This window comes from Kogia breviceps, chromosome X (genome assembly GCF_026419965.1).
Source record: "Kogia breviceps isolate mKogBre1 chromosome X, mKogBre1 haplotype 1, whole genome shotgun sequence".
Taxonomy (NCBI): Eukaryota; Metazoa; Chordata; class Mammalia; order Artiodactyla; family Physeteridae; genus Kogia; species Kogia breviceps.
Window position 1 is genome coordinate 10,951,661 of NC_081330.1, and position 14,576 is coordinate 10,966,236.

General features: G+C 38.5%; 1 pseudogene; it reads right to left on the reverse strand.

Moving 5' to 3' along the window:
• Positions 1–2,676: 2,676 nt before the first annotated feature.
• Positions 2,677–2,797, reverse strand: LOC131749047 (U6 spliceosomal RNA; annotated as a pseudogene).
• Positions 2,798–14,576: the final 11,779 nt, after the last annotated feature.

The following is a 14,576-nucleotide window of genomic DNA, read 5'->3' on the forward strand; positions in this document are numbered from 1 at the left end:
AAACTGAGTGTGCCGTTTAGTTAGCTTTATGTGTCAACTTGGCTAGGCTACAGTACACAGTTATCTGATCAAACACTACTGGAGGTGCTACTGGGCAGGTATTTTGTGGATGATATTAACATCTACAATCAGTTCATTTTAAGTAAAGGAGATTATCCTCAATAATGTGGGCGGGCTTCATTAGCTGAAAGGCCTTAAAAGAAAAACTGAGGTTTTTCCTGAAGAAAGAGGAAATCTGCCTGTAGACTGCGGTATCAGCTCCTGCCCAAGAGTTTCTAGCCTGCCAGCATGCCCTACAGATTGCAGACTTGCCTAGCCAGCCTCCATGACTCTGTAAGCCAATTCCTTGATAGACAGATAGACAGATAGAAGGATAGATAGATAGATGATAGGTAGATACAGATATCATAGGAGATATATATATTTGTGATATATATATCAAAGATACATATATGTATATGATATATGTGACATTTATATCTCCTACTGGTTCTGTTTCTCTGGTAGAATCCGGACTTATACATTGATTAAAGCTTCAGTGCCTTCGAGAGATTGACCATCCAAAACTAAGTCAACAGAGAGCAAACATCAGGGTCTGTCCAAGTCCAAAGACAAACCAATATGGAAGGAGTGAGTCAGATGAAATTCTGCGAATTTAGGGCGGAGACAGAGTGGGCCAATCACAGAACGACGAAGAAGGGGGTCCTATAGGAATAAAGCAAAAACCTGCCATAATCAGCTGCCTGGGGCTACCAGGTGACTACTAGACAGGCTTTGCGATGATCCAATTTGTCTCCATAAAGGAAACTCTGGGAGGCAGCCGCTCTGGGGTTTAGCTCTCCGAATAGTATCCCAGAGGCTAGAGGTGTACTGAGTTGTTGGTTTACTATGCATGTAGATATTGTCATATATAACAGCAAGAGCTGAGATTTGTGGTGTCAGACACTACTGTGAACTGTACACTGATGATCTTATTTAGCCATCACAATAACTCTGTGACAGAGGTGATATTTTTACCCCCATTTTACAGATGAGGAAACTGAGTTTCAGAGAGCAAGCAGTTTGCTCTAGATCGACGACTAGCAAGTGAGAGAACGGGATGGAGTCCAGGCATTTTGATCACCGAATCCCTCCTCTTTACACTCTACTGCCTCCTCTATTTGATTTGTGTGATTTTGTGTCATCCTGACTTGTCACTGATATCTTGTCTGCCTTCTGTTACTAAACTACAATCTCCCTGAGGGCAGAGATCTGGTCTCATTCACCCCTGTGTCTACACTCCCAGCAGGAACCCTAAGCAGCCCTCTAGGCCCACCCCTTCATTCTCTCAGTCACCCCATGAGCCGGTTTGATTCTATGAAGTAATGCCGATATGGTGATGTCCGTGGCCTCATATTACTGGCTCCACTTCAGAATTCTCAAGGAAGCAGAGTATCTTAGTTCAAAGGATAGAGAAAAGACAGAGAATTGGACTACAGTTAAACTCTTCCTTTTTTGCATATGACAAAAAGAGTAAAAATATTTAAATAATGGACAAAATTCCCAAGTTCTTTTATCTTTTTATTTTGTATTTTTAGTGGAATGTCACCTTCATTCGCACATGGCTTATTCCAGTGAGTAAAAGTTAACTGGACAACTGATAGGCTTAAAAAGTAACATTAGCCACTGAGGAAGTAAAACTGTATCCAAGAGCAATGATTTTTCACTGTTAGAAGTTTTCAGGACAGTAAATATTCAAAAATATTTTGCAGCACCCACAAAATTCAACGGATCACCAGCCAGACCAAATGAAAACACTGGAGATCATCAGGATAGTGGATATCCATCAAATACTCAGGTAAATGAATACAATATTCACCTTCAGTGAGAGGATAGAGTTATTTCAAAAGAAAATATAGACTAGGTCTTCTTTCACATACTATATGATTCTGTCTTTGCCTGTATATTTGTTATTGGCACTGTCCATAAAATACAATAAATTAGATGAGCATTTGCTCATAAATTAAATACTATAATCTTCCATGTCTTTAAAAGGAACATTCTCTTTAGGGATTGCTGCTTTCTTCGCTTTCACTTTTTTGGCGTGGCACAAAATCCTCCTTCCTAAACAGATAATATGAACGTGGCTGTATGACTTTCATTGTAATTTGATGCACGTGTCTTGGTGGTAAAGGCTATTAGTCCAGATACATATAATTTGCAAGTGTACAGCTTTCTTTAAAGTTACTTGTCTTTTACTGTGCTTTGGTTTTTATTGTTCGAATGCTAGTGGGAATTCTGGTTATCTCAAAAGACAGGAATCGACACCTGAAACTCTACAGTCAGAGAGTGAATAGTTGTTGGAGACATGCGGTACGCAAAAATGATTCAATTTCTTACAAAGTGCATAACATCTATATAATATAATAATTTATAACATAGTATATATTTATAGAAATATATAATATATAATGTAATTTAACTTGTCTTAGTCCCTCCCTGGCACTGACTTTCTTATCTTCCAATGAGGTTCCCTAACCTGTACTACAACAAGGCAGACCAGAAACCAAATGGAATCTATTCTTTTTTTAAAAAATTAAAGCATAGTTGATTTATAGTAGTATATGAGCTTCAAGTGTACAGTATAGTGATTCAGTTTTTTGAAGATTATGTTCCATTATACGTTATTACAAGCTTAAAAATAGGGAATGCTTCACAAATTTGTGTATCATCCTTGGGCAGGGGCCATGCTAATTTCTGTATCGAAATGGAATCTATTCTTCATGTTCCAAATTAACTAGAGCAGACATTCGATGTGAAGAGTTCCTCATAATTTTGTAAATACAGTAAATTATTCTGCTGGACGTGGAGTATACTACATGAATTTTATTAACATTTAGCATTTTAGCTATAGAAAAACCACATTTTAGGCTCCTTGTATAATTCCAAGTTATTTTCGTATCTCCCTAAACCTATCTCTACTCAGTCACCTCCCTGTGATCTCCTACAGCCTTATAACTGGGAGCCCTACCTCCAGCCCTCCCATACAATTCGTGGGACATCACAGGAACCTGAGGGCCCATAGCCATTTCCAGGAACATTGTGCTGCGTGATTGCAGAGGGCACCAATGTGGCCACCACTAGCTTACATGGCCCTTTTATTCAGATTAGACAAAGGCGCCCCCCTCAGGACACACGGATTGGGAAATGATGCCCCTCTGGGTTAACAAGTTGGTGGAGCACCCCCTCTTGTTGGACATATTAGAAACGTGAACCCTCTCCGGGCTGGCATAGCCCTGTGGGCTCACGGCACAGCAAACGGAACTGAGGCTGATTTTCAGGTCTCCCTGCCGCGTCTCACCCACCAGGACCCTTTGTGCAGCACATAGATCGCTCAGTCATACACAGCAGTCCTGTGAGTAACACTTCTGGGAGTTTTTCCTTCTGTCTTGGCTTTCTCTCCTGGAACCTACTAGACCACTTAATTCAGAGTTGTATGAGCTGGAAGGCCACCGCTGCGTCTTGCAGAGCTCTTGCCTCCTGGAAGGTGTCCTGTTTCTTTCCCTTCTGCATATTTGCTAAATGCCTGCTGTGAGCAATCCACCGCTCCTCACCCATCCTCAGCCAGCACAAACACACGGGCTTATTCAGCTTCCTAAAGCTCACGTATGAGTGTGTCATCACTTGTCTGTCCCAAGACTTTTGTCTTCCCCAAGCACCAAGCACACAGAACTTCTAAGACCTTTTCTACTCCTAAGCTGGGTCTCAGTGTAGGTTTAGTCATAGAGACAGAAAGTAGAATTCTTTACCTCTTAAGGTTCAGAGGTAGTTCCCTGGAAAAAATCCAGTTTTCTCCTGTCAGCTTTTAATCATATGAAAAGATGCTTACTTCGTGCATAATAAGAGACATACAAATTAAAAGTACACCAAAATATGGGTTTTCGACTATCATATTGGAAGAGATCAAGATGTTTGATAGCATACTGTGTTGGCAAAGGAGCAAGTGAACAGAAAAGCTCATATATCATTTGTAGGTGTATAAATGGGTTTAACTTTTATAGAGGTAAATTGTCAACATCTATCAAAAGAAAAGAATGCGCATACGATTTTTGACCCAGCAATTCAACTTCTAGGACTTGTTTCCTAAAAAAATACTATTCCATTTCCCTAGTCCATTTACTCTCCCATTCTCCTAAAAGACTATCTCATATATTTTCCTGTCCCCTCAAATCCCTGACATTTTCCCACAGCCTCACACCCCGGTGATGGTCTTGTTTTTCTCTCACTGAGAAAATACAAATGGTCAAAAGAGAACTTCCACCAACTCCTACCACTCCTCCCCCCTTATACCTGCATCCGGAGTCATATTCTCTGCCTTCCTGCCCGTTGCTACAGATGAACTATCCACGTTAAGGCCAACCCCTCCACCTGTGCACAAACTTCTACCCAACGCCACTCAAGGACATCCCTCCTGTCATTTTTCTTTCCGGCTGGATCACTCCCATTAGCATACAAGCATGTGTCATTTCAGGCATCATCTCCTTCCCTCACACCCTCCACTGCTGCCCCATTTACAGGAAATTTCCTATCCCTTAACACTAAAGCTCCTCAAAAGAGCTGCTCAAACTTGCTGTCAGGCTTCCCTGGTGGCGCAGTGGTTGAGAGTCCGCCTGCCAATGCAGGGGACACGGGTTCGTGCCCCGGTCCGGGAAGATCCCACATGCTGCGGAGCAACTAAGCCTGTGTGCCACAACTGCTGAACCTGTGCTCTAGAGCCCACGAGCCACAACTACTGAGCCTGCATGCCCAAAGCCCATGCTCTGCAACAAGAGAAGCCAGCACAATGAGGAGCTTGTGCACCGCAACGAAGAGTAGCCCCTGCTCGCTGCAACTAGAGAAAGCCTGCGCGCAGCAACGAAGACCCAACACAGCCCAAAAAAGTAAAAATAAATAAAATAAATAAAAAACTCAATCGCAAATAGCCTTGTAATCAATTCCCTTTTATACAGTACCACACAAATTAAGACAATAAATGCATCATTTAATCAGAAAAGTATGGCCACTCTTCTTTCAACCAAATAGATTACAAGTATCCTACCGAGTCAGGAATTCAGATTCTCTACAATACGAGAGAGAGGTGCTTTGACTAAGCACAGGAGGCAGATGAAATAAGGGAGCCAGGCACTCAGCAGGCATTTAATTTGTATTTGTTTACACAGACGGTGCAATCTAGTCTTAGTTCTGTTTTATTTGCTTAAAATAGCATTTCTGATTACTTTAGGTATATCCAATTTTCTTTTCTATTCCCCTATAGGAATAACAATATGATTGACAAATATGTCACTGATACACAAAGTTAAAACAAAATTATCATGAGAATTTCTTTTCTTTCCTTTTCATTTTAAGCAGTGATTCCACATGGACCAGCTCTTGCTAAAGTAATTTTAATTGTGTATGTAGCCAGCCACCTGCATGTCTCTGATAGGTGCAATGACTGTTTTGTGCGATATATAAGTTTATACCAAGCAGCACACACTACTCATTAGACAAGCAATTGTATATTAACTAAGGCATTATGTAGTGTCAACTAATGATGACGGTGACAAGAATCATTAAATTATTATAGTCAAATAAATATTTCAGATCAACGTTTTCCAAAAAGTGGGGACGTGCTCCTGAGTTGCTTCATGATACCAATTGTTTAAAAATGAATCAGAACATAATACAACTTACTAGAATAGAAATATCAGACTGTGGCACATGTTTTAAGTGTTTTATGGCATTTTCTTTTCTATTACACAGACACACAGCACACACACACACACACACACACAGCACACACACACACACACACACATACTGGGTTGTAATGTAAAATACATTTCCTATCGTGGGTCATCAAAAAAGTTTTGAAAGCCACTGTCCCAGATGCTGGTCCTCTTCCCAACAACTTACCCAAAATGTGGTGTCATGAAATGAACGGGCTCTTCCAGCTGAAGTCTTAACAGTGCAGATCAGGAAAGGATGACCACCTTCTTCTTTTCTCTAGATACTAATTCTTCTCAGCCCGGCCTGTGAGAATATTAGAAGTTTTTTTGAATATAGATCCCACTGTTTGTACAGATCACGCTTGTGGTCAGGCTCAAGCTCTTTCAGGCGGTATTAGCAAGTTGAAATTAGTATTAGACAGAGTGACGTATCATCATATTAGTAGCAGGAAAAGGTTGAACTCGGAACAGAACCCACATATTCTTCTTCCTACTCCACTATTCAAATACATCACATCATAAAGAATTTGAAGAAGAACAAACTTTCTCATTCCACTATAATTAAGTAGAAAAAAAAGGATGATATTGACATGTAAGTGTAGTTATTTTTTCATGTAGCCACTTTAGGACCAATTTGAAATAAGCAAATGTAGGCAAAATGAGGTGGAAAACAAAATTTTTAAAACTTGTTACTGAGAGAAAAAGTAACTGGAATGCTTACTTTGGGGTTATCTAGTTTGGTTATTTAGATATCTGGATTATCTCAATCTGCACTGATTCGATTTCTTCAGAAGGGCATACAAATATCAAAACATATATAAAGTGTTTTAAAGGAATTCTTTAAAATTTAAATTGGGGCTTCCCTGGTGGCGCAGTGGTTGGGAGTCCGCCTGCCGATGCAGGGGACGCGGGTTCGTGCCCCGGTCCGGGAGGATCCCACGTGCCGCGGAGCGGCTGGGCCCGTGAGCCGTGGCCGCTGGGCCTGCGCGTCCGGAGCCTGTGCTCCGCAGCGGGAGAGGCCACAACAGTGAGAGGCCCGCGTACCACAAAAAGGAAAAAATAGATAAATAAAATAAAAAATAAAATTTAAATTGAAAGAATATCCCCTTGATCATTCAGTGCTCAATTAAGGAGCTGAGTTACAGTATTCTCGCACAGTTCCCATATGTGGCTTACCCAATTTCTTGAGTATCTGTAACAATGTTTAATACCGTCCACATTCTTCCCATCAAGCAGCATGCTGGAGTGCCTTCTCTCCTCCCACTCCTGGCCCTGGGAACAAATAGGCAACGTCAAAAATTAGGTTTTTTTCTAAAAAAATTAGTTTTTAGTACGTAAGCAGAACTAAGAAGGTCAGTATGTTAGGAAAAAATTAAAATTTCCATTATCCATTTCCAAATCAAAGAGAAACAGCTGTCAGATGATCCACTCTTTGGGATTATCAGAGCCACTCCTCTCTTACTTATCAGCACATACATTTGAGAACTGACTATAATGGTTTAAAGGTTCATTTCTACCCTCCTTTCCTACTAACCCACACCCACAAGTGACTTAGAGACTCATGCAGATGGTTATACATCTTTTGGGTAAAATGGTCACTTGATTAACACATGATGGTTCCCGGTTAAAATTTATTCCTAAATTCATACATATTAATATGTCTAGTTGTCGTGAACAGCTTGAGGGAAGACTTCAACTTATGTGGCTCTATCAAAATGTTAAAAAAAAAACATTATCAGTAGTGCAGGAAGATAGCTGGGAGGACAAAGATGTGTCGCAGAAACTGAGAAGGTGCTAAAGAAGTTTTCTTTCGAGTAGTAAATCTACCCATTCAATTTGTCAGATTCACGTTTACAGGAAAGCTAAGCTAGCAATGATAATTTGATTTTCAACAGCAATGCTAAATGGGATCTGATGCAGTTAAGCATAAGAAAGATTAATACCCAGTGCCACACCTCCAGAAACGGAGCAGTTGTCAGCAAATTATGCTGGGGAACAAACAGCTTATTTATTTGCTTGCTTCATTTTGCAGAGAAATTCCAAGTATCTAAGACAGAGTTCTGTGAGCAAACTGTTTTCTTAGCCAAAACATTTCCCATAAACATGCACACTGATGTGGTGTTATTCCTGATGTTACAACACCGACACAGAGTTCTTCCACTCATGCCAACTGCCTCCATCTGATAGAGAAACGTGATCCAAGCCCACTTCCGTGCAAACAACATGAGGGGATGACAGGGAAAACATTCACCCCAGTGAAAGACTCCTATCTTAGAGGCAAGCCTGTAATAAATGTATTGTGCATACAATAGCAGTAAAAATGCAACATATATGATCATACAAACCTGATTTTGTAAGAATTCTAAGATTTCTGGTTACCTGTTTAAGAAAATCTGAAGTCAAAACATTAGGTAGTGAAGGGCACTGTTAAGACACGTTAACCGAGTCGTGCCCGGGTTACCTCTGACGATTCAAGTCATACACAGAAAGGCCCAAGAAACAAAGAAAAAATGGATATTTACTGAAGTAGATGGGCCTTGTCAAACTCTATAGAAAAAATATTTTAAATATTATTTCTAGCAGAGGGTAAATTTTTTCTACATTCTTCATCAATTTTAAGGACGGTGGGAAAACGATTTTAAAATTCAAACTTTAACATCCTTTTTTGACAATCAGCATATATTAGTCCCTTGAAATTCCACTGTTCACACCTTTAACCTTTCACACGTTTTTGTTTGTTTCCACTTTTACTACTCAAGAATTAGTAACATTTTATTTAAATATTAATTATAAAATATAAAAGAAGACTAGTAATTCTGAAAAAGATTTATATATGTATATGTAGAACTGAATCACTTTGCTGTACACCTGATACTAACATAACGTTGTAAATCACCTATGCTTCAATAAAAATATTTTAAAGAAAGAAAGAAGATGTGTTGAAAATAAGAGATTAAGTAAAAATGAAAAGTTGGAGAAGCTATTTTTAAAAGGAAAATAAAGAATAAGTGCGGTAGCCATGAAATCTCTTCTCTTTACTGTGCGTCTCAGCACTCTGACTACCAGGAGTACATTTCACTGACCACCCCAGCTGTTGTGCTCTGCAATCTACCACTGAATTTGCACTGAAGCCACGCTTTCCATAAGCTACTCCGAGACAGTGACTGAAAAAGGCAGGGATTAGAATGCAGGCCCATTCCTGCGAGATGCAGGACTCCTCTGACAGCCAACTTTAGTTCAAGGACCACCCCCACTCTAATCATTAGAGAAATGCAAATCAAAACTACAGTGAGACATCATCTCACACCGGTCAGAATGGCCATCATCAAAATGTCTACAAACAATAAATGCTGGAGAGGGTGTGGAGAAAAGGGAACCCTCTTGCACTGCTGGTGGGAATGTAAATTGATACAGCCACTATGGAGAACAGTATGGAGGTTCCTTAAAAAACTACAAATAGACCTACCATACGATCCAGCAATCCCACTACTGGGCATATACCCTGAGAAAACCATAATTCAACAAGAGTCATGTACCAAAATGTTCATTGCAGCTCTATTTACAATAGCCAGGACATGGAAGCTACCTAAGTGTCCATCATCAGATGAATGGATAAAGACATGGCACATATATACTATGGAATATTACTCAGCCATAAAAAGAAACGAAATCGAGTTATTTGTAGTGAGGTGGATGGACCTAGAGTCTGTCATACAGAGTGAAGTAAGTCAGAAAGAGAAAAACAAATACCATATGCTAACACATATATATGGAAGCTAAAAAAAAAAAATGGCCATGAAGAACCTAAGGGCAAGACGGGAATAAAGACGCAGACCTACTGGAGAATGGACTTGGGGATATGGGGAGGGGGAAGGATAAGCTGTGCCAAAGTGAGAGAGTGGCATGGACATATATGCACTACCAAAAGTAGAATAGATAGCTAGTGGGAAGCAGCCGCATAGCACAGGGAGATCAGCTCGGTGCTTTGTGACCACCTAGAGGGGTGGGATAGGGAGGGTGGGAGGGAGAGAGATGCAAGAGGGAAGAGATATGGGAACATATGTATATGTATAACTGATTCACTTTGTTATAAAGCAGAAACGAACACACCATTGTAGGGCAATTGTACTCCAATAAAGATGTTAAAAAAAAATACATACCTAACAACTCTAAATACATGAAACAAGAACTGTCAGAACTGAAGGATGAAATAGACAATTCAATAGTAATAGAGACTTCAACATCATCCTACCAATAACTGATAGACAGAAAATCAGCAAGGATATAGAAGACTAGAATAATATCATCAACAAATTAGACCTGACATCCAGAGAACACCCCATCCAACAACAGCAGAATACAGTATACATTTTCAAGTGTACATGGTACATTCTTCAGGATAGATCATACACTAGGCCACGAAGCAAATCTCAATAAATTTAAAAGAACTGAAATTATACAAAGTATGTTCACCAAATGGAATTAAATTAGAAACCCAGAACAGAAGAAAAAAAAATTTGGGAAATCCATAACTATTGGAGATTACATAGAACACTTATAAAGAACCTACGGGTCAAATGTCAAATAATAAATCACAAGGGAACATGGGATATATTTTATTTATTTATTTATTTTATTTTTTATTTTAATTTTTTACTGAAGTATAGTTGATTTACAATGTTGTGTTAGTTTCTGGCATACAGCAAAGTGATTCAGTTATACACACACACACACACACGCACAGACACACACACACACACATATTCTTTTCCAGATTCTTTTCCATTATAGTTTATTACAAGATATTGAATATAGTTCCCTGTGCTATGGTAGGTCCTTGTTGTTTATCTAGTTTATATATTGTAGTTTGTATCTGCTAATCGCACACTCCTAATTTATCCCTCTCCCGTTTGCCCTTTGGTAAGCATAAGTTTGTTTTCTATGTGAGTCTTTCTGTTTTGTATATAAGTTGATTTGTATCATACTTTAGATTCTACATATAAATGATATCATATTGTATTTGTCTCTGTCTGACTTACTTCACTTAGTATGATAATCTCTAGATCCATCCATGTTGCTGCAAATGGCATTATTTTGTTCTTTTTATGGCTGAGTAGTATTCCATTTTATATATGTACCACATCTTCTTTATCCATTGATCTTTCAATGGACACTTAGGTTGCTTTCATGTCTTGGCTATTGTAAATAGTGCTGCTCTGAACATTGGGGTGCATGTATCTTTTCAAATTAGAGTTTTCTCTGGACAGATGCCCAGGAGTGGGATTGCTGGATCATATGGCAACTCTGTTTTTAGTTTTTTAAGGAACCTCCATACTGTTTTACATAGTGGTTGCACCAATTTATGTTCTCACAGTGTAGGAGGGTTCCCTTTTCTCCACACCCTCTCCAGCATTTATTATTTGTGGATTTTTTGATGATGGCCATTCTGACTGGTGTGAGGTGCAACTTCATTTTAGTTTTGGTTTGTGTTTCTCTGATAATTAGTGATATTGAGCATCTTTTCATATGCCTGTTGGCCATCTGTGTGTCTTTTTTGGAGAAATGTCTATTTAGGTCTTCTGCCCATTTTTTGATTGGGTCGTTTGGGTTTTTTGTTATGGAGTTGTATGAACTGTTTGTGTATTTTGGAAATTAAGCCGTTGTCAGTCACATCATTTGCAAATACTTTCTCCCAGGCCATAGGCTGTCTTTTCATTTTGTTTATGGTTTCCTTTGCTGTACAGAAGCTTATAAGTTTTATTAGGTCCCATCTGTTTATTTTGCTTTTATTTCTATTGCCTTGGGAGACTGACCTAAGAAAACATTTCTACAATTTATGTCAGAGAATGTTTTGCCTATGTCTTCTTCTCAGAGTTTTATAGTGTACTGTCTTATATTTAAGTTGTTAAGCCATTTTGAGTTTATTTTTGTGTGTGGTGTGAGAGAGTGTTCTAATTTCATTGATTTACATGCAGCTGTCCAGCTTTCCCAACACCACTTGCCAAAGAGACTGTCTTTTCTCCATTGTATATTCTTGCCTCCTTTGTCAAAGATTAATTGACTGTAAGTATGTGGGTTTATTTCTGGGCTCCGTATTCTGTTCCATTGATCTATATGTCTGTTTTTGTGCCAATACCATGCTGTTTTGATTACTGTACCTTTGTAATATTGTCCAAAGTCTGGTAGGGTTATACCTCCAGTTTTGTTCATTTTCCTCAGGATTGCTTTGGCAATTCTGGGTCTTTTGTGGTTCCATATAAATTTTAGGATTATTTGTTCTAGTTCTGTGAAAAAATGTCATAGGTAATTTGAGAGGGATCCCATTAAATCTGTAGATTTCTTTGTGTAGTATGGCTATTTTAACAATATTAATTCTTTCAATCCAAGACCATGGGATATCTTTCCATTTCTTTAAATAATCTTCGATATCCTTTATTAATGTTTTATAATTCTCAGTGTAGAAGTCTTTCATCTCTTTGGTCAGGTTTATTCCTAAGTATTTTATTTTATTTTTGGGGGGATGCAATTTTAAAAGGGATTTTTTTTTTACTTTCCCTTTCTGATATTTCATTGTTGGTGTAAAGAAATGCAACATATTACTGCATGTTAATCTTGTATCCTACTACCTTGCTGAATTCGTTAATTAGTTCTAGTAGTTTTTGTGTGGATTCTTTAGGGTTTTCTATATATAGTATCATGCCAGCTGCATATAATGACAATTTTACCTCTTCTCTTCCAATATAGATACGTTTTATTTCTTTTTCTTGCCTGATTGCTGTGGCTAGCACTTCCAATACTATGTTGAATAGAAGTGGTGAGGGTGGGCATCCTTGTCTTGTTCAGATTTTAGCAGGAAAGGCTTCAGCATTTCACTATTGAGTATTATGTTGGCTGTGGGTTTGTCATAAATAACCTTTATTATGTTGAGATATGTTCCCTCTATACCCACTTTGGTAAGAGATTTTACCATGAATGGATGTTGAATTTTATCAGATGCTTTTTCTGCATCTATTGAGATGATCATGTGGTTTTTGTCCTTTCTTTTGGTGATGTGGTGTATCACACTGATTGATTTGCATATGTTGAACCATCCTTGTGACCCTGGGATGAATCCAACTTGATCATGGTGTATGATCTTTTTCATGTGTTGTTGGATTTGGTTTGCTAATATTTTGTTGAGAATTTTTGCATTTATATTAATCAAAGATATTGGTCTGTAATTTTCTTTTTTGGTAGTGTCTTTGTCTTGTTTTGGTATCAGGGTGATGGTGGTTTCATAGAATGACCTTGGGAGTGTTCCCTCCTCTTCAATCTTTTGGAAGCGTTTGTGAAGGATCAGTATAAGTTCTTCTTTGTATGTTTGGTAGAATTCCCCAGTGAAACCATCCAGTCCTGGACTTTTGTTTGCAGGGAGTTTTTTTAATTATTATTACAGATTCTATTTCACTTCTAGTGATTGGTCTGTTCAAATTATCTATTTCTTCTTGATTCAGTTTTGGTGAACTGTATGTTTCTAGAAACCTGTCTATTTCTTCTAGTTTGTCCAATTTGTTGGCATATTATTGTTCATAGTATTCTCTTATGGTTTTTTTGTATTTCTAGGATATTGGCTGTTATTTTTTCTCTTTAATTACTTATTTTGTTTCTTTTGAGTCCTCTCTCTTTTCTACTTGGTGAGCCTGGCCAGAGGTTTGTCGATTTTGTTTACCCTTTCAAAAAACCAGCTCTTGTTTTTATTGATTTTTCTATTTTTTTTTAATCTTTTATTTATTTCCTCTCTGACCTTTAGTATTTCCTTCCTTGTGCTGACTTTAGGTTTTGTTTGTTCTTCTTTTTCTAATTCTTTTAGGTGGTAGCTTAGATTGTTTATTTAAGATTTTTCTTGTTTTTTGAGGAAGGCCTGTGAACTTCTCTCTTAGGAATGCTTTCGCTGCATCCCATAGATTTTGTATAGTTGTGTTTTCATTGTCATTTGTCTCAAGGTATTTTTTAATTTCCTCTTTGATTTCATCATTGACTCATTGGTTTTTTTTTTTTTTTTTTTGGTGGTACGCGGGCCTCTCACCGCTGTGGCCTCTCCCGTTGCGGAGCGCAGGCTCCGGACGCACAGGCTCAGCGGCCATGGCTCACGGGCCCAGACGCTCCGCGGCATGTGGGATCTTCCCAGACCAGGGCACGAACCCGTATCCCCTGCATCGGCAGGCGGACTCTCAACCACTGCGCCACCAGGGAAGCCAGACTCATTGGTTTTTTTAATAGCATGTTGTTCAGTCTCGATGCAATCATTTTTTCTCATTTCTCTTTCTGTGGTTGATTTCTAGTTTCATGCCATTGTGGTCAGAGAAAAAGCCTGAAGTAATTTCTATCCTCTTAAATTTGTTGGAGCTTATTTTCTGTCCTAGTATGTGATCTATCCTAGAGAATGTTCCATATGCACTTGAAAAGAATGTATATTCTGGGTTTTTTTGGATTTAATGTCCTGAAAATATCAATTAAGTCTAACTCTTCTATTGTGTCACTTAGGATCTTTGTTGCCTTGTTGATTTTCTGTCTGGAAGATCTGTCCATTGATGCTAGTGCTGTGTTAAAGTCTCCTACTATTATTGTATCCTCATCAATTTCTCCTTTTATGTCTGTTAGTATTTATTTTATGTATTCAGGTGCTCCTATATTCGGTGCATATATGTTAATGAGTATAATATCCTCTTGTACTGATCCTTCTATCATCTTATAGTGTCCACTTTTATTTTTTCTTTATGGCCTTTGTTTTAAAGTCTATTTTGTCTGATATGAATATTGCTACCCCCACTCCTGGTATGGCCCTATTTC